At 39.1% G+C, this 25819-nt stretch overlaps 1 protein-coding gene across 4 annotated transcripts in view; it reads left to right on the top strand.

Annotated features, from left to right (window-relative positions):
• The window catches only part of CACNB2 (calcium voltage-gated channel auxiliary subunit beta 2), a 261413-nt gene that overhangs the window by 27058 nt on the left and 208536 nt on the right, over positions 1 to 25819 (top strand). The window lies entirely within an intron of this gene.

Below are 25819 nucleotides of genomic sequence, written 5' to 3'. Positions count from 1 at the left end.
AGCCCAGAGCTGAAGACTGTGGATGAAGCCCGTTCCTATCATGCCAAAAACTGTCAAACTTGGACATCTTAGTCCCTCTGTTTTTTTCCAAACTATGAGAAGCGCCTGAGTCTGGAGTACACTCTGCCTGCGCCATAGCAAGTAGAGGTGTGTGTAGACACCATTGCTTTTAGTCTGGGCAATGGCTGGACCATTCTCTCCCTGAGCTGTGGGACATTCCTCCCACAGTTTCACACCTGCCTTATTGGCACAGGTGTCCTCAGCTCCTAAAAGGAGAGATCAGATGCTGCTTTGAAAAGAGTATTTTGACAAAAAATATATTGGAAATAGTGAGGAAAACAGGTGTTCAGTATGAGATACGTCTGGGAAGAAACAGAAACGGAAATGAAGTTAATAAAGTAGTACAGAGGAAATTCCCAGCTTTTGTAAGCAGAAAACACGGCATACCAGGGTGAATGGAAAGGAATTTTCTCACTGTGCCTACAAACATTTTATACAAGCCATTCACTGTATAGAGTATACTAGGGATTTCTGAAAAGAACTGATTTATCTGATTGCTAACAGTCTGTTTTTTGTTAGGTCTCTAGGCACCATAAATGAGAGTGACTGAAGCATTTGGATAAATGTTGCTTCTTCCTTATATGGTACATCCTTGCCATCTAGGAGAGCATCTATTAATTACTATCCACTTTGCAGACTTGTCTGTTTTTTCATGAGAAGACATATTTTCTGGAATAGGGCACAATTTGTACTATTCTATTTTAGAATATTTTTTTCTCACTTTTATCTTGCTTTTCTAGGAGAAAATAAAAACCTGGTACAAAGTCAACTCTCACTGTTGCTTAGCACATTTTATATGCCTCCAGTGAATGCTGTTAGTGTCAGCCAAGGCAGAAAAGTGCCATTTGAACTCTCACCTGAGCTAGCAACATTTGTGTGTGTGCTTCATGATTATGGAGATAGAATAGCTCTTCCAGAAGTTGACTTGCATTGCCTAAATTAGTCTTCTGTTCTGAATTACTCTCCAGAAGAGAGTAATTGTAGTCCCACTGAGTACAGGAGTAACATGAGGAAAACGGTTTTCTCATTTAGCTGCCTGTGGTTGTTTGCTGTGAACAGTCTCTTTTGCTCACACCTGCATTTGATGGTCAGACTGTATTCTCAGTTGTTGTTTTCTGCAGCTGTTTAGCCTCATTAGTACCACTTTAGCTGTTTAGCACAGATTCAGCCCACATTGTTACACTGTCTTCTGCATCTGTGAAACTTTCTTAGTTCTGTGGAACCTTTTTGCATCTGGTCTACCGTATTGAAATCATACAGTTTGTATCTATGAGGTGTAGAATACAGCAGCACATTAGCTGTTTTTAATTTTATTGCTATTCTGCATTTAGGAGTGACTCATTGCTCTGGAGATTGAGTTGATAAAACATTTGCACATCTTATTAATCTAATACTGTCATTCCCAAGAAACATTACAGTGAAAAAGCCTATTGCTCAGACGGTGCATGGTGAGCTTTACTGTACTGGTAATACCTTGGTCTGCATGTAACAATCCTAGGTATAATTTTCTAAGAAATGAAAATACAATACAAGGACTCCTTTACAAAATCAAGAAAGTGATGTCTTGGAACTCAGATTTCAGGGAGAATTGAATCAATAGTTTTAAAAGACTGCGGTTTAATTCTGTTAGTCATACCATTCATTGCCATTAATATTAACCTTGATGCTTTTCTGAGCAGTGACATTTGAATATAAACCTTGGAAATTGATGGCAGCCACACGATTCAGTAAGAGATTGGTTTGAAAACTATTTTAAAGCTTTTATTTTATGTAATAGTAGTCCATAAAGCAGTACAAAATAGTAAAACAAAGAGAAAAACCTCGTACAGCCTTGCTCCCCTGTAGTTTTACAATTCTCATTTAGACAACAATTTTAATGTAGAGTATAGCTAGTGAGCTACTTTTTAAATTCTGAGGACTAAATTTATTATCTTCTCATTTCAGTGACTGTTTCTTTCTACTTCATCTTGGAATATAGTGTCTCATGTCTCCCTTGCTTCCTACCGCCTCCAAAATAAGTCCAAACCAAAAAGAGCTAATGGAGGGTCCATCCAATTAATTTTTCCAGTTTACAAAATTCTGAAAGTGAAGAGAAACTGAAGGTATTGTGCACCTTGGCAGACAATAATTCTCAATACTACCTGTGAAGGAATGCGCCTATTGCAGAAATGAATAACAAAAATTAGGAGGCAAAACCAATGGAGAGTCCACTGGAAAACATACTACCACAGTCAAGCTTCAAATCTCTCACTTCAAAGACAGTAATATTAGGCCAGGTTTAGGAGCACCTTGTTTTCATGTATCTAGGCAGGCCATGTCCAAATGAATTGAAGTCTCCTTATGTGGAGCAAAAGCTTAGTGTTTGCTGTAACATCCTTCACAGTAAGCGTAGGGTTTGCAGCATTTATATATCTTCTGGGAGTGATAGCTTTTGAGGTAGCCAAGTTGTTATGATAACATACCAAGGATGAAATTTGGACTGTGGTAAAATGTGTGGGCAGTTCTTAACTTAAGCCAAACTCCCCAGCTGTAATTTTTTTTTTCCTGCTGTAAAAAGATAGGACTGTGATGTGAATGTACAAGCTGAAGTAGAGATTTGCTTTTTTAAAGTTATCTATAGCGTGTATACATGTATTACTTTCTTTTTCTGCAGAGGACATAAAAATAGTTTTCTTGTCCTGAAAGTTCTTGGCAGACTGGTGGGCACTTGATGTGTGTATTTGCCCCACAGTTTCTAGGGAGAAATGTTCCGTGAGTCGCAGTGATTTTTCTTGTGGCTCATGTGGACGACTCCTGCTCTGGTCAGTGTTATGTGCATTCTATGGACTCTCCTTTATTACTAGTACAAGACTAGGTGCAGAAAGTCCAGTTTGAGAAATACTTCTTGAACTTTCTATAACTCCAGATTTTGAGCTCTGGTTTTGGTTAGAGAGCATACCTACGTGCAGTCTAGTCTAGTAGATGGTATTTTATCGTGTCTTAGTTCAAGATACAGAAATGTAAATAAGGAAGTGAGCAATACTTTTGGGAACAAGGAAAATCGCAAGAAGAATGAGGGAGAGTCAGAACATGACTAACATTTGGTGAGAAGCTGAGACAAGTGCTCCAGGGCAGGTTTCACAAGGTGTGGGTTGAGCTCCCACAGTCAGGAGGGCGACCTCTGGACCAGCCTGTGAGAAGCAGGGGGGAAGCAGCAGCTCGGGGGTGGGTGGTGGTGGGGGGGAGCAGAGTGTGTGGCAGGATTGGGACACCCATGTGTCTCACTTGGGCCCTTGTTTTCCCAGAGGCTGTCAAGGGTCTTATCCTTAAGCAGCGATATGAAGAGGCAACGGGAAAGTTAATTTGGGGTGCAAATCACAAACATGAGCAAGTGTGGCTTCTCATTCCATTTCTTTGGTGTCCCAGAATCAAAGAATGACTTGGTTGGTAAAGACCTCCAGGTTCATTGAGTCCCACCATTCCCATCAACAACCAAACCATGTCCCTGAGCACCACATCCACTCGTCCTTTAAATACCTCCAGGGATGGTGACAGCAGCCTGTTCCAGTGCCCAAAAGCATGGAGCCAGTTGTGTGAAGAGGAAGTTGTGGATGGATGTGCAGGCAAAGAAAATGTATGCCATGTTTTGTCTTTTTCAGCTTGGAAAGTGAACAAGAGTGTTTTGTTCAAAGCCTCTATCAGCATATGCGCAAGGCACATGTGCCAGGCTGTGGTGTCTACTGTAGGAATGGGAAGTGGGGGGCTGTTCTATGTGTGATGTTGTTAATTGTGTTAAATGAGCAGGCAGGGACAGAAAAATATGAAATGCTTGAACAGCTGATAGTGGGAACATTCAGTATTTAATATCCTTATCTGCCCCAAAATTTAAGGATTAAAGAGACACAATTTGTTACAGCCATTTTTCCCTCTTGGAGCTGATATCTGGGCATAAGTAATGGGTTATTTGGAGGACAAAAAAAAAAAGCCTCAAAGACTCAAGTCACTGACCTCACAAATTACTTTGTATATTCCCCCCCCCGATTTGTTTGAATTATTTATATTGGAAATTCTGAAATACTGCCCTGGTACAAACATTGTAGGAGAGTATTGCAAAGACTGTGAACTTTTGGTTTCTAGAGTGTGAATTTCCCTGATCTTTATAAGATGCAGACATAATGGCCACAAATGAGAGTTGCTGTGTTTTGGAGGAAAGTCTTTTACCTCCCTGAAGCAGAGGCAACCTATGCTATGCAATGACGTTGGTCACAGTTCTGTGTGGCCTGTGAGCAGCTGTCCTGTGATTTGCAAAGTATTACCTTCTACTGTTAATCTTTTTCAGGCCTGTTTAATTTCATAATGTCTTAGGCCATTGGTATTTGTATTTTACCATGTGACTTAAAAATCTGGCTACTACCATAGCAACAGTAGTGCAAGAAGTGTCTGTAGTTCACTGAAGAGAATATAACTGTATGTATTAAAAATTATTTTTATTAATGAATAAATATATATTTATTCAAAAGTGTAAGGAGAATTTCTGTTTTGTCTAACAGTGCCCTCCAGTAGTTCTACATGAAGCTTTACATGTTACCCCACTGCGGCCTGAGATCCAGCTCTTCATCTTGCTACTGCTGTACCATGTTGTGCTGTTGGTCTGTTTCTTTAAATGACTGATTATTTTATGTGAACATAGAACTGTTCACAGAATATTGAACATATTAATGAGATTGAGTTGTTTTGCCCCATTAACAAACATATATTTTTTAATCTGAAGGCGTGTTTTTTCTGCTCTCTATGCAAAGCTTATGCCAGTACTTTTATTGCATGCAGCCTGTGAGATAATCCCCACTTTCTGCTCCTATGTAAAGATACAGGCTATCATGGTAGTCTACTAAAGGCTACCACTACATTAAGATGATGGTTAAACATATTTAATTTTTGGTTTTACTTTTGTGGGATTTTTAGATACACAGACTAGCTCTGCTCATGATGCTTTTAATCATAGAATCACCAGGTTGGAAAAGACCCACCGGATCATTGAGTCCAACCATTCCTATCAATCACTAAACCATGCCCCTTAGCACCTCGTCCACCCGTGCCTTAAACACCTCCAGGGAAGGTGAATCAACCACTTCCCTGGGCAACCTCTGCCAGGGACCAATGACCCTTTCTGTGAAGAATTTTTTCCTAATGTCCAGCCTAAACCTCCCCTGGCGGAGCTTGAGGCCATTCCCTCTTGTCCTGTCCCCCGTCACTTGGGAGAAGAGGCCAGCACCCTCCTCTCTACAACCTCCTTTCAGGTAGTTATAGAGAGCAATGAGGTCTCCCCTCAGCCTCCTCTTCTCCAGGCTAAACAACCCCAGCTCTCTCAGCTGTTCCTCATAAGGCCTGTTCTCCAGCCCCTTCACCAGCTTTGTTGCTCTTCTCTGGACTCTCTCCAGAGCCTCAACATCCTTCTTGTGGTGAGGGGCCCAGAACTGAACACAGGATTCGAGGAGCGGTCTCACCAGTGCCGAGTACAGAGGGAGAATAACCTCCCTGGACCTGCTGGTCGCACCATTTCTAATTCAAGCCAAGATGCCATTGGCCTTCTTGGCCACCTGGGCACACTGCTGGCTCATGTTCAGTCGGCTGTCAGCCAACACCCCCCTCTCCTCCAGGCAGCTTTCTAGACAGACTTCTCCTAGTCTGTAGCACTGCATAGGGTTGTTGTGCCCTAAGTGCAGGACCCGGCATTTGGCCTTGTTAAACCTCATGCCATTGGACTCTGCCCAGCGGTCCAGCCTGTTCAGATCCCTTTGCAGAGCCTCCCTACCCTCCAGCAGATCAACACTTCCACTCAGCTTAGTGTCGTCCGCAAACTTGCTAAGGGTGCACTCAATGCCTTCATCCAGGTCATTGATAAAGACATTGAACAGGGCTGGACCCAGCACTGAGCCCTGGGGAACCCCACTTGTCACTGGCCTCCAGCTGGATTTCACACCATTTACCACCACTCTCTGGGCCCGGCCATCCAACCAGTTTTTCACCCAGGAGAGTGTGCACCTGTCCAGGCCAGAGGTTGACAGTTTCTCAAGCAGAATGCTGTGAGAAACTGTCTCAAAGGCTTTACTCAAGTCCAGGAAGACCACATCCACAGCCTTTCCTTCATCCAGCAGCCGAGTCACTTTGTCATAGAAGGCGATCAGGTTAGTCTGGCAAGACCTGCCTTTTGTGAACCCATGTTGACTGGGACTTATCACCCGGTTCTCTTGCATGTGCTTCATGATAGCACTCAAGATCACCTGCTCCATGACTTTCCCTGGCACTGAGGTCAGACTGACAGGCCTGTAGTTTCCTGGGTCCTCCCTGCGACCCTTCTTGTAGATGGGCACAACATCAGCCAGCCTCCAGTCCAGTGGGACTTCCCCAGTCTTCCAGGGCTGTTGGAAGATGATGGAAAGGGGTTTGGTCAGCACATTCTCCAGCTCCTTCAATACCCTTGGATGAATCCCATCCGGTCCCATAGACTTGTGGGGCTAGCAAGGCTCTGACCACCTTATCTTGGATCATGGGAGCCTCATTTTGTTCCTCTGTCTCCTGGGTTTGTACACAGACGGAACGACTTTCTTTACAATTAAAGACTGAGGCAAAGAAGGCATTAAGTACCTCAGCCTTTTCCTCATCCCCTGTCACTGTTGTTCCTTCTGCGTCCAATAGGTACTGTATGGTCTCCCTAGTCCTCCTTTTATTATTTATATATTTATAGAAGGATTTTTTGTTATCTTTCACAGACTTTGCCAATTTGATTTCTAGCTGAGCCTTAGCCCTTCTGATTTTTCCCCTGCACAATCTCACTTCCCTCCTATAGTCCACCCATCCTGTGTCCCCTCTTCCAGAGCCCATAAACGTTTCTCTTCTTCTTGATATCACTCAAGATCTCTCTGTTCAACTAAGCTGGTTTTCTCCCCTGCCGGCTTTTTTTTCCGGAACACGGGGATGGCTTTCTCTTGAGCTGCTAGGATTTCCTTTTTGAAGAGCTCCCAGCCCTCATGGGCTCCCTTGCCCATACTGTCTCCCATGAGACTTTGCCAACCAGCCTTCTGAAGAGTTCAAAGCCTGCCCTCTGGAAATTTAGTGCTACTGTCCTGCTAACCACCCTCTTCACTTCACCTAGAACAGAAAACCCTATCATCTCATGATCGCTTTGTCCTAGGCGTCCCCCTACTGCCACATCCCCCACAAGGCCTTCTCTGTTCACAAACAGCAGGTCCAGGAGGGCACCCTCCCTTGTTGGTTCATTCACCAGCTGTGCAAGGAAGTTGTCTTCCACGCACTCCAGGAACCTCCTAGACTGCTTCCTTTCTGCTCTATTGTACTTCCAGGAGATATCAGGAAGATTGAAGTCTCCCACAAGAACAAGAGGCATTGACCTAGAGATTAACCCCAGCTGTTTATAGAAGAGCTCATCAGCTGCCTCTCCTTGGCTGGGTGGTCTGTAACAGACTCCCATCACAAAATCTACCTTCTGGTGGGCTCCTCTGGCTTTATCCCACAGGCACTCAATCTCCTCATCACCACAATCCATCTCAATGGTGTCCAAGTCCTCCCTTACAAAGAGGGCTACCCCGCCTCCTCTCCTACCCTTCCTATCCCACCTGAAGAGTTTGTACGCCACCATAGCTGCACTCCAGTTACATGAGTCGTCCCACCATGTTTCCATGATGGCAACGACATCATAGGCTCCTTGCCCTACAACAGCTCCCAGCTCTTCCTTCTTATTCCCCATGCTGCATGCATTGGTGTAAATGCACTTCAGCTGAGCTGCCGAGCCTTCAGCCCTCTTAGAGGGAACAGAGTTCATTCCCAATTGCCTGATAACTGGAGTAGCTAGCTCCAGAGTGCCCGTATCTCCCCTACCACCCCCAGGTGTGTTCTCCCCCACCACCCCCAGGTGTGTTCTCCCCCACTTTCTGTGTGGTGAGGTACTGGTGGTCCTCACCAGCACACACTCTCTGAATCACCAGTGCCCCACATCCAGGCTCGTTCCTGTCTAGCCTAGGCTCAACCCCCTCCCCCTTCACATCTAGTTTAAAGCTTGATTTATGAGGTTAGCTAGGTTTTTAGCAAGGGCTTTAGTCCCACTAGGAGACACACGTGTCCCATCCTTAGCAAGAAAGCCTGGGGGTGCGTGAGCCACCCCATGATCAAAGAAGCCAAAGCCCCTCTCCTCACACCAGGCTCGGAGCCAGGCATTAACCGAATTCTTCTTCCTGACTTCCAGCTCCTCTCTATTTAGCCTTGGGATGGAGCAGAATACTATTTGTGCCCCAGAGCCCTCCATCATTTTCCCAATGGCCCTGAAGTCATTTTTGATGGTTTTGGTCTTTTTGTTTACTAGATCATCGTTACCAGTTTGGACTACTATCAGAGGATAGTAGCCTGTCTCGTGGACCAGGGAAGGAAGTTTTCTAGCTACCTCCTTCACTGATGCCCCCGGTAAGCAGCAGACCTCTCTGTGGAGCAGGTCAGGTTTGCAAATGGGTCCCTCCATTCCTTTTAGGAGGGAGTCCCCTACAACAATCACCCTCCTCTTCTTCTTAATGGAGGATGTTTTTATCTTTTTCTGAGGATGGTGCGGCCTAGGAAAGGATTCTAGGCTGTGGGAGCCATCATCCTCATCCTCATCCTCCTTGTTTATACTTAAGGTTAAAGGCAAGCAAACTCTATATGAAAACATAATGTTATCTTTGCTGAGTTTGAGATGTAATATATGCAATGTATTATGCAGAAATCTGTACTTTGCTTTCTAAATTGTATGTGTTTGTTCCTAAAATTAAGCAAAAATTGGATATGAACTGGAATAAAATAAAAAAACCCCAGTTAGTAGTTTTAAATTTTCTTGATAATTTCAAGCATTAACATGTCTGTCTGTAGATATGGAAGAATGACTGTTTTATTTATGAGACAAGGTGGCATTTTTTATTGGTCCTTGGAGATAAAAACCTCAAAATAATTATACTACTTTTTTCATATTTTTGATACAGATTCTGAGGTATTTAACTGTCTGGACAATTTGTGAAGGGCAATGAAACATGCATGGTGTCATATAATCACATATGTACTAAAATGTAACCCACATTAGCTTGTTTTTTCATTTGTGTTTTAAACAACAGAGAAGTTACAATATTTTATTTTACTATCTGTTTGACTAAATCCATTATTTAATAAGCTACCAGACACTTCCTCCTCTTACTAATCCTCCAGGAAAATATTTGAGCACTATTAGCAATATTATTAGCAACTGATAGTACTGATGCTATTAAGTTGCCATAATACTTTTATAATAAGATTGCAATTTAAGTTTTATATATATATATAATATATATATGCTTTTAGCTTAAGAGATGTTGTAAAAAAATGGGACTTTTTATGCTAGGAATTAAAAAATAAAAAGAATAACTTTTTTTATGTGATTCAGGTAGTTGGTTAAAATGCTAATTAAATATATCCAGTTGATTGAAGATGTAGCTGAATATTCCCCTTTGCTTCCTTTCTGATATTACATATTTGATTGCATGCCTTCTATCTCTAATTCCCTTAGCAGAAACTTGCATCATCTTCTACTTAAACTGGGTAGATCTAATTAGCAAAAAATATCACCTTGTGTTTGATATAATACTTAATTTAAAACCAACTGGGTAACTCTCCGTCATTTCACTCACGTTTGAGTGTGAGAGCTCCAACACTATTGCTGATCCCACCACACTGGACAGGGTTTGGTACAGTGTTTCTTTCCCATCTTCTCTCTGTGCTCCAGTGGATACTTGCACAGTGGGAGAAGTTTGATCCCAATTCTGTTCCTGGCTGAATTTTGGGGTTATCTTGATCTCTAGGGCTTGTTACTACAAGCTTTAGAAAGACTCCTTGAGCACACAGGTATCAGTGAGCTGAAGCTCAATAAGCCTGAATGACTTGCATTAGTTTGGGCTCTGTCTCATCGCTAGGATGTCTAGGAATTTCTTCTCATAGGGCATATTGAGCTATTTTTTATTTTAAAATATTTTTTCAAGTAAAATAAAATCCAGTCTTTAGTAGATGTAGCTCATGAGCAGAGTAGAGCATTGCTTATTTAGACAAGGTATTTGAAAATGTGAATATTTTAAAACAGATATGGTTCTTGTTTTATTTACTTGCTAGAAGCAGGGTTCAGGTGTCTGCAATCTTCCCTGCCAGAGCTGATGTTATCGTTACCAGGTCGCTTGTGTGAGGAGCACTCTTCCTTTCTCCATGCCAGGGTGAGCAATGGAACCGGCTCTTGGAGAAGAGACGTGTGGCCCAACACCTGACAGTCTGCAAGAATCAAATATTTCAGACTTTGCAGAGGACACTTTTGATCTGAGACCCAATGATGAGCTTGAAACAGTTCCTGCAGAAGAAATACAAGGTCTTAAACTGGAGGACTTGCAGGAATCTGCTCCTGCTGAAGCAACACAGGATGCTGAGCTTGAGACTGGGCAGGTACAGCAAAGGCATACTGTTGGTTAAGGATTTGGGGTGTTTTTATGATTTCAGTGATGTATTTGTTAGCTATTATAAACTTAGGGTTTTATCAATTATACATGAGAAGGCTTGCTTGAGTTTTACTATTCAGCCTATTGTCTCTGTAGAGGTAGCGTGTATGTAGCCCCAGCAAGGCATGCGGTCAGGGCTGTTTGGTGCAGGCCATTCAAATCTTGCCTTTGCTAGGCAGAAGTTTTCGTATGCTGCTGTCATCTACAGGTGGACTGACTGGAATAAGAGTATCTGTTGCAACCTGACCTGCATAGCTAACTTCTTGGTGTAACACTAAGCCCTATCCATAGTGGATAAATCGAAACTGTCCTAATATGAGGTGGATTTTCATGTGCAATTTGAAATTACTGGCCTCTGTTTAGATTAAGGCTAAAAATATGATTTTTATCTACGTGCAATGGTCTTTGGTTTCCTTGTAGTATCACGTTTCTCTTCAGGAAATTGCACTCTGCAGTGCCAGCACATTGGTTAAGGAGATACATGTATACTGCGGCCTTCAAGTAGAGCAGATGTAAAATAACTTTTCTACATTTCAGTGTTGTTTCTAACAAGAGAGAAAAAAAAAGATGTCAGGGATGGGAGACAGGCTTTGACGAACAGCTGTGGTGATCTGATCCTTCACTGCAGCATGACTCCTGCAGGAAAACAGATGTCCTAAATACTGGACTGTGTTCTTGCCTAGAACTTTTCTCCTCCTAATGTTTCTCTGTAAAGTTTTTTGCATTTATGTGGACTGTTCAGCACTCGCTGCAGTAGGCAGTTGAAGTATCTCCTGTGCTCCCGGCTAGCAGGTTCTCTGAGTCAGTAGTCCAAATCTACCAGAAGTCAGATCTTATCCTGGCTATCTACATCCTGCGTGGGTGTCTTTCAGTTCCTTGATTACTTGTTTTGTGACAAGTGTTTTGTTATTTTTAATTGGAATTTTCACCAGAAGTCCTATCCTGAACTTGAGAAGTCTGTCCCAGAGAAACTTTTGTTAAAAATAGCATATTGTTGCATGAAGTCTGCACTGACAGATTGACTGCTTTTATCTACAGTGTTATTCTTTTGAAAAACTCTTAATCAAGAAGTTTTAGGAAGAATTCCTTGTCAGAATGTAAAGATGACTGTTGTTTCTGGATGAAAGAACACTTAATAATACAACAAGAAAATTAACAACCGGCTGACATTATAACAGTTCAGGAATCTGAAAACATTTTTACAGAGTGCCTTGACTCTTTGTCAGAAAAATCTTAACTTCTGATGTTGAGAGTTTTTATTTCTTATTGAGGGTTTATCTGAGCTTTAGAGAGGAGCAAGGTTAAGGTGAGATGGTAGTCCACTTAATCAATGTGACATGCAAAATCTCAGCTAGGTACTAAAATATTCAAGAATAAGTGCTGCTGGAACAGGGCCTTCTTTCTAATTCTAAAAATGACTTCTTGCTATAAGCAAGCTCAATTCACTCTTAACCTTAGTCTTTAATCTTTGGTTTTCCTATTTGTCAAATATCTTGATTATTTACTAAATGAGAAAATTAGTCCATCTGTAAGGTTAAAGTGTGAGGGAATTCCTTCAGTCCCACTTAACAGTGAATCTTTTATGTCTTTTTATCCAGGTAATGTTTCTATAAAGCATTAGTAGTAAAATGTGGCAGTATTTGTTCAGTATTATAATATAGCAGTCATCTAGTTTTGTTGTTGCTTGTATCAGTTGCTTACCCTATCATATATTTTCTGCAATTTTGCAGTTTTCACCAAATTTCTCCTGCAGTAATCCACAGAAACACGTATGCCATAGTTAGAACTCTGGTTTTGGTGTGACATATACCACATGCCACCACATGTTCGCACGTAGTGTTGCTGAACGTTAGTGTGCTTGATGAATGAGCGGTCATGATCCGATTATGTGTGTCCTACATTCTTCAGGCTGGTTTATAAAGTTGAATTGAAACAAAATCAGCCTTGGTACGCATCTTCAAGTATGCAGGTCAGGAAAGGACAAGGGCTATTTTCAAAACTTTGCGATTTAATCTTGACATACTTTATTACTCTGCTCTGATGCTGCTGAATGTACAGTTTCAGAATGTAGAAACACAGCTCTGTGAATGCACTCATGTTGTCTTAGCTTTGTTCTTTTCTTTGTCTAATATCTGGGAATAGTTCTTGCTGTTTAGTTCTATAATGTTTTCTGAGTTCTTTTTGCTGTTGCTGACTGTGTCAGCAGGACCTCATATGTTATGGGGTTGTATGTGTACATGGCCTGTTTCAAAATGAAACTATTAATCACACTGATAAAGTTGGAAAAATCTTGGCACATGCACAGGAGTTCTTCACTTATATTCAGAAGCTCCTTTTATTGTTTATAGAATTCATCTAAAGTATATACCAACGTTTCTTTAAACTCTCTGTTGAACATTTAATTTAGCTTAAAAAGGGGGATTAATTAGAAAATATATTCTCCTTTAGGAAATTTCTTATTCTTAGTACTTTAAACTAGATATAAGTAAGTTTAGAAGTGATTTCCATCTGTATTTGCATGTGAGGTAAATGAAAGTAGAGAGCCATTTATAAAGAACTAAAGAATGCTATTGTTAGTAATGATACTAAATGCTCAGTCTATGCTTTTAAAATATTTCTGCCTTTTTAGGAATGTCAAGAGGCAAACTTTTGGTGTATTCTGGAAACTAAGTACTTGCATTATATTATGGTGTGTATGTAGTTCTTGAACTTCTAAAATAATGTTTGGTTTATGAACATTTCAACTTGAGATACAGCAGATTCTGTCTGGTGACAGAAAATAAACAGAAGTTACAACCTGCAGTTTCATTAGATGCCTGGACTGAATACAATTTGTTTTCTAACACATCAGTACAAATGCCATTCATTCCCCAGCCTTTATATTCAGGGACTTCTAATAGATTTATGGTTCTTATGTCTTTTTCTTTTTGTCTCTTTGTCTTCCTCCCTCCCTCCTCTCTTTTTTCTGGCATCATTTTGTGATGATTCAGATATTCCACTATTATTCTCTCTTTAAAGTGAAAGTAGCACTTGCAAGAAATGCCAGTCTAATAGAAGAGGAAAATCTGGTTTCTTATTTCTAGAATCCAGTAGGCAGTGGCCAGCCCGGCATTATCATACAGATGAGAAAGCCACCATTTGATATCAGTCTTAGCCTACAAATGAGGAGTCCTTAAGTGGCAAATGGCTGCCTCTGGTAACAGAGAAGCATGTACTGTTATGGGAGCCCAGACAAACACAGCATGGGAGAAGATTGTTTCTTATACGGGCTTGTCTCTGTAAATTGTGCCTGTGCTTGTATAAGAACAAGTGAAATTCTTAGCTATTATTTGGGTTTCTGGGTAACCTAAAAGGGAGTGAAGACTTCCCTGACTGTATCTGCTATTGCACTGTGTTGGGATGCTGCCAATTCAGCATTACTCTTAAGGTACAATTCTGCATGCCCCGGTTGTAGTTTCCCATTCAACACTGCTTGCTCTGTTCCCTTTCTCAATGAGAATAACTTTGTTGGTTGCTACAAGTTAGACTAACAGCTCTTGCATAAAGAAACTAATAGTTTGCCTCAGACTGGCTCCTTATTGTAACATATACATTCATACCAGTAGTGCCTTCTGCCAGTGCTTTCTTTAAACAGAAAGCAACCCAAAAAGGACCTGGAGTCTGCAACATTGGCTCATTCCCAATATTTGTTACATCATGCTTTCCTTGGGGAGCGCAGTCATGTGTCATCTTCACGTATGTTCAGAGTACATTAGAATGAGAGCATGTTGTTCTTCCCCAGAGAAAATGCAGCTCTCATTTCTGTTTGTAATCAATAGCAATTTAGATTGATAATATCCTCAGAGGAAGGAAAGAAATGTTTATAGTGATGGATACCCTGCATTTGAAGCAGCCCGATTTCTTTTCTCTGTTCTCTGTACCATCTTATTTGTCAGAATTTGCGATGTTTGTGGTGCTGCTTTGCTTCCCTTTAGGGAATTCATATCCAAATTTTGTCAAAATGTCTAATGATTTGTGAATTTTCCATAAATTGTTTAATTGCATTTGAGATAGCTTCCATGATTTTTGTCTTTTCTTATAGTCAGCATTAATAATTACTTCAACTGGTTGTAACAGGGTTCACTTGGATATGGGATGTTGCCCTGCATCATTGGCCTGCCCTGGATGAATGCTGTTTTATCAGTGTAACATGCTGAATCTCAAGTCAGCAACTAGAAATGAGTTTGGCTTGTTCAAGCTAGCCTGTAGTTTATTGGCACATTACTTTTTGCATTTGAGCCTGAGTAAGCTGTTGGTTTCGAAGCCAAATATTCCATCAGGAAATTGTATCAGGAAGCTGTATTTTGCTTTCCCTGGCCGTGGTCAGAAAGATAGCGCTAAAAGGTTAAGCAAGTGCACTGCAAGACTTACCTTACAATGCTGAAACCTCTTGTAACTACAGCCTGCCCTAGTTCCTGTGTGAAACCTGGGTGAGCAGCTGGAGAATTATGACTCGTTGCTTATAATGAGGAGCCATAACTTAGGCAAATATAAGTGGTGACTCAGGGGGCCTCATGAACTGTGAAAACAGAGAGCAGCAGATTATTTTCAGAGGGGCAGGTAGCTTAAAGCCCAGCAACCTCACTTCTGCAAACCAGAGTGGAAAATGGTACACAGCATTAAATGCCAAATGATGGAAAACCAAAACCTCTGATTATATGCATGATTTGAGATTTTAGATGAAAGTGAGAAGGTTTCTGAAATCAATATCAAGGAGGAGAAGAGAGCATGAGGTTGAGCTTAATTTATAAAAGGCTTTTTTAGAAATCATGGCATTTTAGAGATCATAGCCTGAATCAGGTTTATTGTTGTATCTTAAATAACATTAATTTAGGCCTCACATTATCAAAACTACTTAAGCACGTAAAAATTGTTTTTCTACATTTCAGTAATTATGGCATTAGCAGTGATTATTATTAAGTTTCTTCTGTTCATTTTAATACTAAGAAAATCCTTTCACCCGCTTTGCTCTCCCCCCTTCCTCCTCTCTCCTCAAATAGCCTTTCCAGTATTTGTATCATCTACCTATATTCTTAAAATATTACAGTTAAAATATTATTTGAAATGCAGTTTCTCTTACATAATTTGTCTAGCTTCAGATTCTAATCCTTTGCTTTTGTTGTGATTAAAGACCTGCTTACTCTTAGAAGCCCTTACTGCTCTATGTTGAATATAATCCTTGTTCAAGTCACCTTTTAACTTTCTCAATGCAATAAACAGACTCAGTTGCTTTAGAATGCCCCAAATTCCCTAAAATTTTATACTTTTCAGCAGCAGTCTAAAAGATGTGTGAACACCTGTCCTGGAAGTATTAACATAGTTATAATCTTATTAATACTGTAACACCACCTACCTGTGCTCTCTTGACATTTCTGTATAGATTCAAAGGTCAGGTTGACCCTCAAAGCTATAGACCTGCAGAGAGACTTGGTGTGAAACCAGTATTGTCCATAATTCTTTCTAGATTATTGCTTTCTTAGGTACTGTACTATTACCTAGTCTCCCTTTTTTTAAAAAAGTCTGCATGTTTGGCTTAAATTAACTTAATCTAATCAGGCCAAATTCCACGTATGTGAGTCATCTCCATAATCATTTATTGTGTCCTAGAGTTTTCAGATCAACCTACCAGTGAAGTATCCACTTTGTTGATTACCCCTTTTCTGCATACTCAGTGGGTTATTTAATCATATTTGGCAAAGCAGTGAAGATACCAAGATGTTAATTTTATACTGACTTTGTGAAAAACAGAGGGGAGGCTAAGATGCAGGCAGAAATGGGTGGTTCCACGTTAGGCACATGGATGAAATGGACTCGATGATCCAGCGGGTCTTTTCCAACCTAGTGATTCTATGATTCTATGAAATCTTGCCTTTGCCCAGTCTATATAGCAATGGTTGGACAGTTAGTAAATGGGAAGCTTATTGTGGGGCAAGAAGCACATAGGTAGCATCAGGACAAATCCTGTCTTCTGGACATTTCGCCTGCAGAGGTTGGAGAGACAGAAGTGGAAACTGAGAGCATTGCGGTGCTACCGAGAATAGGGTTTTGGCATGTGAAGAACTTTAGGAAGTTGAGGACACTGGGCTATTGAGATGGTTGTGATGTGGAAACGTGTAAGGACTTCAGAAAGACATATGTAGGTTTTGCTGTTTTAGGCTGCTATTAGCCCCACTGAACTGATCAGATCCTGTGTGACAAAACTGGTTAGAGGGCTGTCAGAGACCTAGCCTGTGTTTTCAAAGACAAATCCTACATGGTTAGGCAGGTAATGCATTATTCATGTGATACTAGAGAAAGGTATAGATTTCTACTGATAGATATGGCTGGCCAAAGCTGTAATATCTAGTCTTTCTTGCTATTGTTTGCTGTGGGGAAACATGAGCAGTCAGGTGTCATGCTGTTACTGCATTCTTTAGACCCCACCCTCTGCTGTGTAAAAAAAAACATTGGACTGTAAATTGCAAAAAAGGAATGGCAATGAGAAGATAATAATCTCTTTTATGACAGTAATTCAGTTTCAAGTAACACAGTAACACCTTTTAATAACGATGTGTTTGTATATTTGATATTTGTTTTGATGAGAGTGATTCAGTTTCAAGTAACACCTTTTAGTAATGATTTGTTTGTGTGTTTGATATTTTTTAATCAAATTTATATTTTCTTTCTTGAAAATACTCTAGCAGAAAAGTGTGTAAGCATATATATCAAGAAGAAACACGTAAAAATTGTAGATGGACATAAAATGGACTTCAACTGTGCTTTTTGAAAAGAAGTTTTAAAAACATAGCCAGGCCCGATTACTTGAATTTCGCTGTGTTACTTTCTGTTGCTTTTTTGAGTAATAGCTACTATGCAATAGTGCATTATGATATAAACATAGAAGTTAACTAATGTTGCATGTCCTCTTTAAATGATTTGCCCATTGAATTTGTTCCACAAAAAGTCTCTTATAAATATTTTGCTGGTGTCCAAGCACTGTTCAAATAAACTTTCTAATAATGTCTCTCAAGTCTGACATAACAGGACACTTGTTATGGTTATATAAAGGTGGAACCTTACAAGATTAAGACACTGGGCCATGGAGTGTTTGACTGTGAAGCTCAAATGTCTAATTTGAGTTGAGCGTATGAAATGACTTTGTACTATTGAAGACAGTTGATTTTGTGGTAGGTTTGACCTATTATGAAAATGAAGGAAAATTATATGAAAGCAGGTTATATTGGATTATTTTATTTATTCTGAAGACTGCATCTCTTAACAGTATGGGAATTGGGTCAGTCGTATCCCCTCCCAACCTTCTGTAATCCACTAATGTCCAAATGCTTTTAATTTCTTCTCTGTTTTACTTTGTAGCTGTTAGCTCCCATACAGATTTAATGTCATTCTCTGTAGAAATACTGAGAATAGTTTAGATTTAGAGTCCATTAAGGCCATTGTTGTGTTACTTATGTGTATGTAGTGTCTAACAAATGAGTCTCTGATGTTTCTTAGTCTTGGATGATATTTTAGTCTAATTTTTACTAGGCCTGCTATTAGCAATAATTGATAGGAGAGTCAGCTTATATTTTTCTAGTTTATGAATACGGCAAATTTAATGGGGTTTTTTTGTGCCAGCCCTTAAAAATATAGTCAGAAGAATCCTAGTTTGCCTGATGAATTTAGTGAAAAACCTTTTTCTTACGGTTCAGAGGGATGTATTTTACCATGCAAGGAGATTGAATTAAAAGTGGTAGACCTTCAAGGGCAGTTTTCACACCTGGCATGTTACGGCATTAGACCTAGATTGCCAGAAACAAGACTGAGTTTCTGATCTCTATAGAGTGGTTTTTTGAGTGTTATTAAAAAATTACCTCACCTATTAGGAAAGCACACCACTTTGGTGGTCTACAGCAGTTGCTTCTGCAGTTTACATAATTGGATTGTAAAGATCAGTGTCCAGTTATCTGCTTTTGGCCAGCTTCAGGAGATTTCATATAAAGTCACATATAAAGCAAACACTAAAAAAAGGCACCTTTAAAAATGGGCAATAAAATTTAATACGTTCTATTCTGTGAATGCCGATTAATACATGAGAATTCACATATAACATATAATTGTCAAATACTACACATTCAAGTGTAAACTCTGTGAAGCTGAGCTACGTGCTGCAATGGCATAATCTGGAAATTGTGCTGAGTGTGATAAAAAGTGCTTAGAAGTGTTATTGAAAGTTAGTAGGAAGGCAGAAGCACATTACAGAGAAGTATTATTCCAGATTTGTGAGCATGGTGAATTCTTGTGTGGAATATAGTTTGGTGTTTGGTTTGTTTTTTTTTTCCTTTTTGACCACCACATTAAAAAGACTGTGCACAGGATAAATTATCACCTCCCCTCACCCCCCAAAACCAAACTCAAACACAAAAAAACAGAAATAGAAACCTGTAGAAATACAGGATCAGAATTATTTTTAGACTTTTTAAAAGTATTTTTGTTCACTTTGGTTAATTTGATTTATTTTTGTTCTTGTGACTGCAAATACAGTCATCTAGGTTGATTACATTCGTCAAAGGTAGTGACAGATGAATCAAACTAGGGAGTATAAGAAATCATCACCGCTTCAGTAATAACTGGGAAGAGCAAAATACAGTCCAAAAGAGTGTGCATAGTGATATAAATTAGAGAGATTGCTAGGACTGGTTTCTGCGGTTCTTTTTTTCATGATCACTGCTGAAATACAGCTGCATGTCCCCATGTTTGTCACACAAGGAATAGCTCTTCATGATTGTTATTATCCATGCTTTGTATGTTATTTATGGAGTACAGCGGCATTAAAATTTCCTACTGTGTATTATAAGTTAAAAAAAAAAAAGGTTCAGTGTAATAATATTCAAAGTGGAAGTATAATAGCAATAAATTAAAATGTATTTCTGCCAACAACAGTAATGTCCTATTTGGGTAATTTGTTTCTGTTGTATCTCATCAACATGTATTCAGGGAAACAGAAATTGTGGTCATCTGTAGCCTCTAAAATATAAATAATGGCTAGAATAGCATTGTATATCATATATATATTAGCTAATGTCAAGGGTACTGTGCTTACAATTATTATGGGGGGTGTTGTTTCTTAATTTAAATAAAACAAAAAAACCCTGAAAATGTAAATGGTGTAGTTTCTTTGTTAAATAAGTTTGTCTTTTGTTCTGCTCAGTGATCAGGCATATATTGCTTTGAATATGGAATATCTTTGCCATTTTTTTCACTAGAGCAGCACAAAGATAAACATGGCAGAACTTAAGTTACTGTGCACTGCCAGTGCATGTGTAGTTTTTTTCCTCATATGTATTCTGCTGCATGTGCTGGCTAGCAGCATGTGCCTGTGTGTAATAGATTCACAAATATATGTTTCCATATATCCTTTTAGTATAAATCTTTTGTAATATTCAGAACATATTCTCCCAGTGGTGCCAAATGTTGTGCATTTTGTAGTGCTGCTACCAGCCTAAGGGATATGTAAGCTGAAGGACACAAATGCATTAAAATGCACTTCTGGAATTCTGACTTTGTCCCTCATTATTTAATACTTCATAAAGATTCTCAATATAATGAATAAACAAAAGCATGACAGTTACTTGGTTCTGTCAGAATTAAACTGCAAGAAAGTTAGTGCACTGTTTCACGAATTGTTATAGAAAATGATTTATCTATGGACTGATTAATTGTCTGGTGAAAGGAAGACTGGTTTTGACTACAGTGCAAATGTGTTGTCTTGTAAATTTTACAGTTTAAATTTAGAGACATGAGAAGTTTTGTTAATAAATATTGAAACCCGCTGGATTTTAGTTAAATTAATTTAGATTAATTAAAATAAAAATTTAAGCTGCAGAATCAAATCTAAAATGGTTACTTAGCATATTTAGGGTGAAGATGAAGAACAAAAACTAATATTTCTGTATATTTGCTGAAATGGTTTTAGAATTCAAAGAGTAACAGAAAAAAAGAAGCTCTGAGAAGTTCTACTGTAGTTACAAAGGGTAGACTAGCAAGGAGTTCAATCATGTTTTCACTCAGTTTCTATAAAATTATATGCAAGTTCCAGAAAAATTTTAAGTACAATAAAGTGATAGCGAACTAGTTAATATTTACAGAATGATATTCTTAGATACAGAACTGTTACTCTTTTGTTGGACTGGAAAATGAAAATCTATTTTTAATTTCTAAAAATGCGTTTGTTCCTCCTGCTCTCTGAATTTTATATTTAGTCCAATACACATGACATGGATACTAAGTTTACCTAAAACAAGTATCAATCTTGCCAGTCTTGACAAGGTTAGGGGAATTGTTCTGACCTTTTGCAATGTCATTTAAAATGGGGTATGTCTCATGCTGCAGTTTTACAGATGTCAGAGATGAAGACAAACTTTCTAATAAGAATAGTTTTATTCCATCTTAGACTTTACCTTCCTATACTATAAGTAGATTTATGTGTGCTATTTTAAACAATTGTATATATTTTAATTTCTCTGGTAGTGTACGTATTTATCATCGATCTAGCAATAAAGCAATTAAGCCATAATGGGTAAAGCAGCACAGAATTCCCAGGTCGCATAAATTGCATTTTATTTATACAATTGCAGGGAAGAGGTTCTGCTGTAGTGTGTGTATCTGAGGATATAATTACTATGAATGTTCATTAACTTGGTAGGATATTTTGGAAGTGTAAAGCAAACTGGATCAAACACTGTTGTTACTTAACATTTATGAAATATTTTCATATCATTTTAAGATGGTTAGTTTAAATGTGCATTTGTCTGTTATGGTTTCTTTTTTTTTTTTTTTTTTCTTTCCCCAGATTGTCATTATCTCCATAGATGGTCTACTTGCTCTCAGGTTCCCACTTTCACTGAGAGGTCTGAACACATCTGAAGACCAAAACTCAACAAAACTCATACATTTCCTTGATCTTTTGCTTAAAATTTTTCATAATATTATTAGTGACCTCTGGTTTCTTGCAAGAATTCCAGGTCTTCTTTCTTTGTTTGTTGAGAATAGTTTAAAAACAGATGTGGAAGTAAATCTGGTTTTAGAATGGTTTTGATAAGCATGAACTAGATTACTTAGATAGGAGAATAAAGTGGAAGCTGTATGGAAAAGTGGAAGCTTGAGGTTTGCCCCAATCCTTTAAGGTTCCAGTAGTGTCCAAACCAATGGTTGAACCATATGTCTGCTGGAAACATTTTGTCCAGGGGACCAGACTAAATCTTGTCTGAAAACACACGTTTCTGCATATAGTGGACACCTACAGGGGACTTGGCACCAGTTTCTTCAGTGTACTGAATGACTCCTGTTGAGCTAAATAATTACTAATGGAGACACAGCCAGGAAGAAAATCTCCTACAGATGCTAATGACTTCCTTAGATAACCCAGTGCAAGGCTTCATTCTTAGCATCGCACAGCCTCCCCACTTTTTCCTTGTATAAGTGCTAGTTCATTTTGTAAAACTTGTTACTATCAGAGGTAATTAGAGAGTTTTTTCAGTTGCAGGCTACCATTCCTTGCATGCAGTGCAGACCTCTTGGAAGACCTGGTGTAGCCTTGACTTTTGGCCAAAAAAGAATAAGGATTGTTTATACTTCGAGGTACTTGTGGATCCAGAGGATTTGGTTTTGAAAGCTGTTACTTGCAAATATTTATTATCAGGACAGATATATACCACCATAGCATTTATTTCATTGTTCACTGACATGAGTAATGTGATAATGTCATCAAATGGATTTGTGGGCAAAATTATGAAAACACTTCAAATCTATTTCATTTTGCCTATGTCTATGAGAGAAGAATATACACTGACAACTGCTGTTGGATTTCTCAGGATAATTATAGGTTAACTCTTCTTACAAGACTCTTTCTGAATTCTCTTATAGCTACACTCAGTTGAGTAACTTCTGGATTTGGGTACCAATACAACCTATGCTTCCTGTAAAAATAAAAACATCTCAGTGATTAAAGACTCATTTTTTAATTATTTTATTTCCATTGCACTTTTCTGTTTGGGTTAGGCCACTTTTCTTTTTGCATTACATGAGAAGATGGGACACTGCAGAGCTTGTGTGCTACCTGAAGGACCAACTGCACAACCATCCTAGATGGGCTGTTCTCTGCCATGTCTTAAGAGTGGGAAAGACGGTGGCAGCAAATATGCAGCCAATTTGTCTTACCTGCATGCTTTTTCCAGCACTGTTTGGATACAGACAGGGAAGAGGTTTGCAAGTGTGAATATTTGGCCATAATTGTTCACTTTCATCTACCATCTTGTCCAGAGACTTGTGTTTCTTCTCATCTTGATGCCTCAGACGGAGCAAAGAGGAGTCCTGTGTGCTGGAGCCATCACCGGGGCTGCCATCCAGCTGTCCTGCTGCCTTGACCTAGGGAAGTGAGCTCATAGACCATCCAGATAGTAGGCCTGAGCATCTGTTTTTTCAGTCAATTCTGAATGTGAGGAAGTGGGTTTAAGCAGCTGGCACACAAGCTTTTGTGAAGAATAAACTTCTGGCAGCATAAATTCACCGTGGTGGTTCCTTCATGCTCATTCCCTATACAGAAGTAAGAAATGATATTGTCCTTGCCCCCTTTTCTCCTTTGCATGAACCCAGGTGGCTGCAGTGCCTGGCTTCAGCACATGGATGATTGATGTTGAGCAAATCAACATTTTCCCAGGCAAAAGAAATGGACTGATGATAATTTTTTGTTCACTGGTTCCTGGTTCTATAACTTATTAAAAGCCTACTTATAGCTAGTTAATTTCCACCAAAAATTACATTTAGTACAGAAGTATTTCCACATCTAGATACAATAATCTGTTTTCCCCAGATTTAAAATACTGAAAGGTAGAGAAGCCTTTCATTGCTAACATTGAATTTACTTTCCATTCATGTGTGCTGTGCCTCAATAAAATATTGTCCTATTCAGCAAAGGAACTGCGAGACACAGGTGCCTCTCCAGTTCTAGAGGGTTTTGTTTTGTTGGGGTTTTTTACCCTTTGTTATGTTCTCATATCTGAATTTCTCTGATTTATTAGGAACAAATTTTCAAAAACTGGATGAGCCTTTATATTTTAGAAACTGAGTGGTTATATGTTTTTGCCTGAAATTATACCTTTCTAAAAGAAATTTTTTATAGTAGATAGTAAGAAATATTATGCCATTAGCCCTCTTGCAGTATTTGAGTTTCAGAATAAAAAAGTAACTGAATACTTTACTAACATATGGATTGTAGATCTTAAGGGTCATATATTTGGTGTCTGAAAAACTGGCTTTTATATAAAGGTGTCTTTTGTAGTTAGGGAGATAGAGCAGGTGAATTTTAGTTAGCATTCTTTTAAAAACATTTTTTGGCAACTTATGTAGGTTTCTTGCACTGAAATAATATTTCAACATGTTGAAAACTAAGAGATTACGTATTTTAAATATATGAATAGTCTTCCAGTATGCAAAATCCCCCATTTTGTTTCCCTTGCTATGGTTCCTTTTGATTACAGATGGTCTGTGTGATAGTTTCTATAGAAACCAGACCATTTTACTTCAATCTCTCCCTGTTGCTATGGTGTGCAGAGAGCTGCTATGTGTAAAGTGTCATTTAGATTTTTTTGTGATACTCCATGTAATAGTTAACTTGCAATCAATATTCTCTAATGGGAAATAGAGTAATGTGACACACTAATTAATGCTTTCTACCAGCAACTGTTGGATAGAACAGTTGGGCAGGAATCAGTTGCAAAGTTTAGTTTAATGAATTCTGCAGATACAGCTTTCTATATTAGAAGAAAATAACTGCGCTAACTCAATATTAAGCAGAATTGTTTTTCTTGCTGTGGCACGCTCCCTAAAAGAGCATGAGTGTACAAGGCATCCAGAACTTCTGGAGCCTTGACGCAGCCGCTGCACCAGCCAAAGAGGCTGGTTTTGCAGTCTGTAGTTACTACTTGCAGCTTTCCAGCAGTTCCTGAAGGCAGCATCCATTGGGACTGCTGAGAGTGAATAAGCTGTCCTGGGCTCCAAACTTCACCCTTCTTCCAGCCCGAAATAAAATGGGTGTGGGATAGCATGTGACACTTGTAATACTTCCATGTTGCAGTTTCTTTTGCTGGATTTGGCACCTAAAAATGAAAAAAACAACCCAGTTTATATCAGAATTCAAAAAATTAATGTTTCAGGAAATAGTCTAGGAATAAACGAGTCCTTGGTGAAGATGATGATCTTGTATTGTCATTATTCTTTGATGAAGATCAGAATATTTTTCATGCAGAAGAGTTAAATCTAGAACAAAAGCATCATCTGAAACAGGTTATTGAGGATATCTACATCTCCTGGAAAATAGTCAGTGATTACTTGCCTGCTAGCTGACTTACTTTGGTAGTGTCTCCTAACTGATTTGTTTTACTCACACCCCACAATGGACATGCCAGTTCAGCAAAAAATAACAAAGGTTGCCCTGCTTCCGAGGTGTCCTCGCTGCAGGATCATGGTCCTTGCCTCCCTTCTAGTGTTAACCAGGCCCCTGGGAATTTTGTGCCATTTAGGGGTCAGGAACTGGGTTGCTGCTATGGGGATGGGCTGGCACAGCACCTCGGTCTGCAGTGCTTGTGTGTTCCCCAGCAACGCCTTCTGTGCAAGTAAACTGAGTTTTATAGGGATTTTCCTTCTTTGGGAAATTTTCCCACCACAGAATGGCTTCAAAATCCTTGTTCCACTTTCCTTGCACTATTTCAGTAATAAATAGCAAGGGTTGTCTAGAAAATGTGTTTTATGTCTTGAGGCTTCATCAACCACTTGCTCTGCCTTTCTGTCTAGGATGGGAAAATGGTTAAGAAAAACCAAAACAACAAAAAAAAATCAAGATGCACCTGTAAGTGAGTTTAATAGAGTTATTTCAAAAGAGAGACTTTGATTTATGAAGTGGAAGTCACTTTGAGACAGCAAAATTTAATGATAGTCTCTTCATATATGAAATGTTCTTTAATAGTATTTAACCAACAGTAAAGAGGAATAAGGAGAAATTCTTTCTTCAGTTAAGAGGGGTTCTGGGAAAATTATGTGTGCTCTTTGTAAATGCAAGATAAACCTTTGCAAACATCTGGATTCCTGTGCCAGTTTATATATTATGCACTATTTATATCTCAGTGTAACTTTATTGATTGTGGTTAAGTATTCAGAAT

Source organism: Phaenicophaeus curvirostris, chromosome 6 (genome assembly GCF_032191515.1).
Source record: "Phaenicophaeus curvirostris isolate KB17595 chromosome 6, BPBGC_Pcur_1.0, whole genome shotgun sequence".
Classification (NCBI taxonomy): domain Eukaryota; kingdom Metazoa; phylum Chordata; class Aves; order Cuculiformes; family Cuculidae; genus Phaenicophaeus; species Phaenicophaeus curvirostris.
Note: the sequence above shows the minus strand (reverse complement) of the source record. Positions and strands in the feature narration are given on the sequence as shown.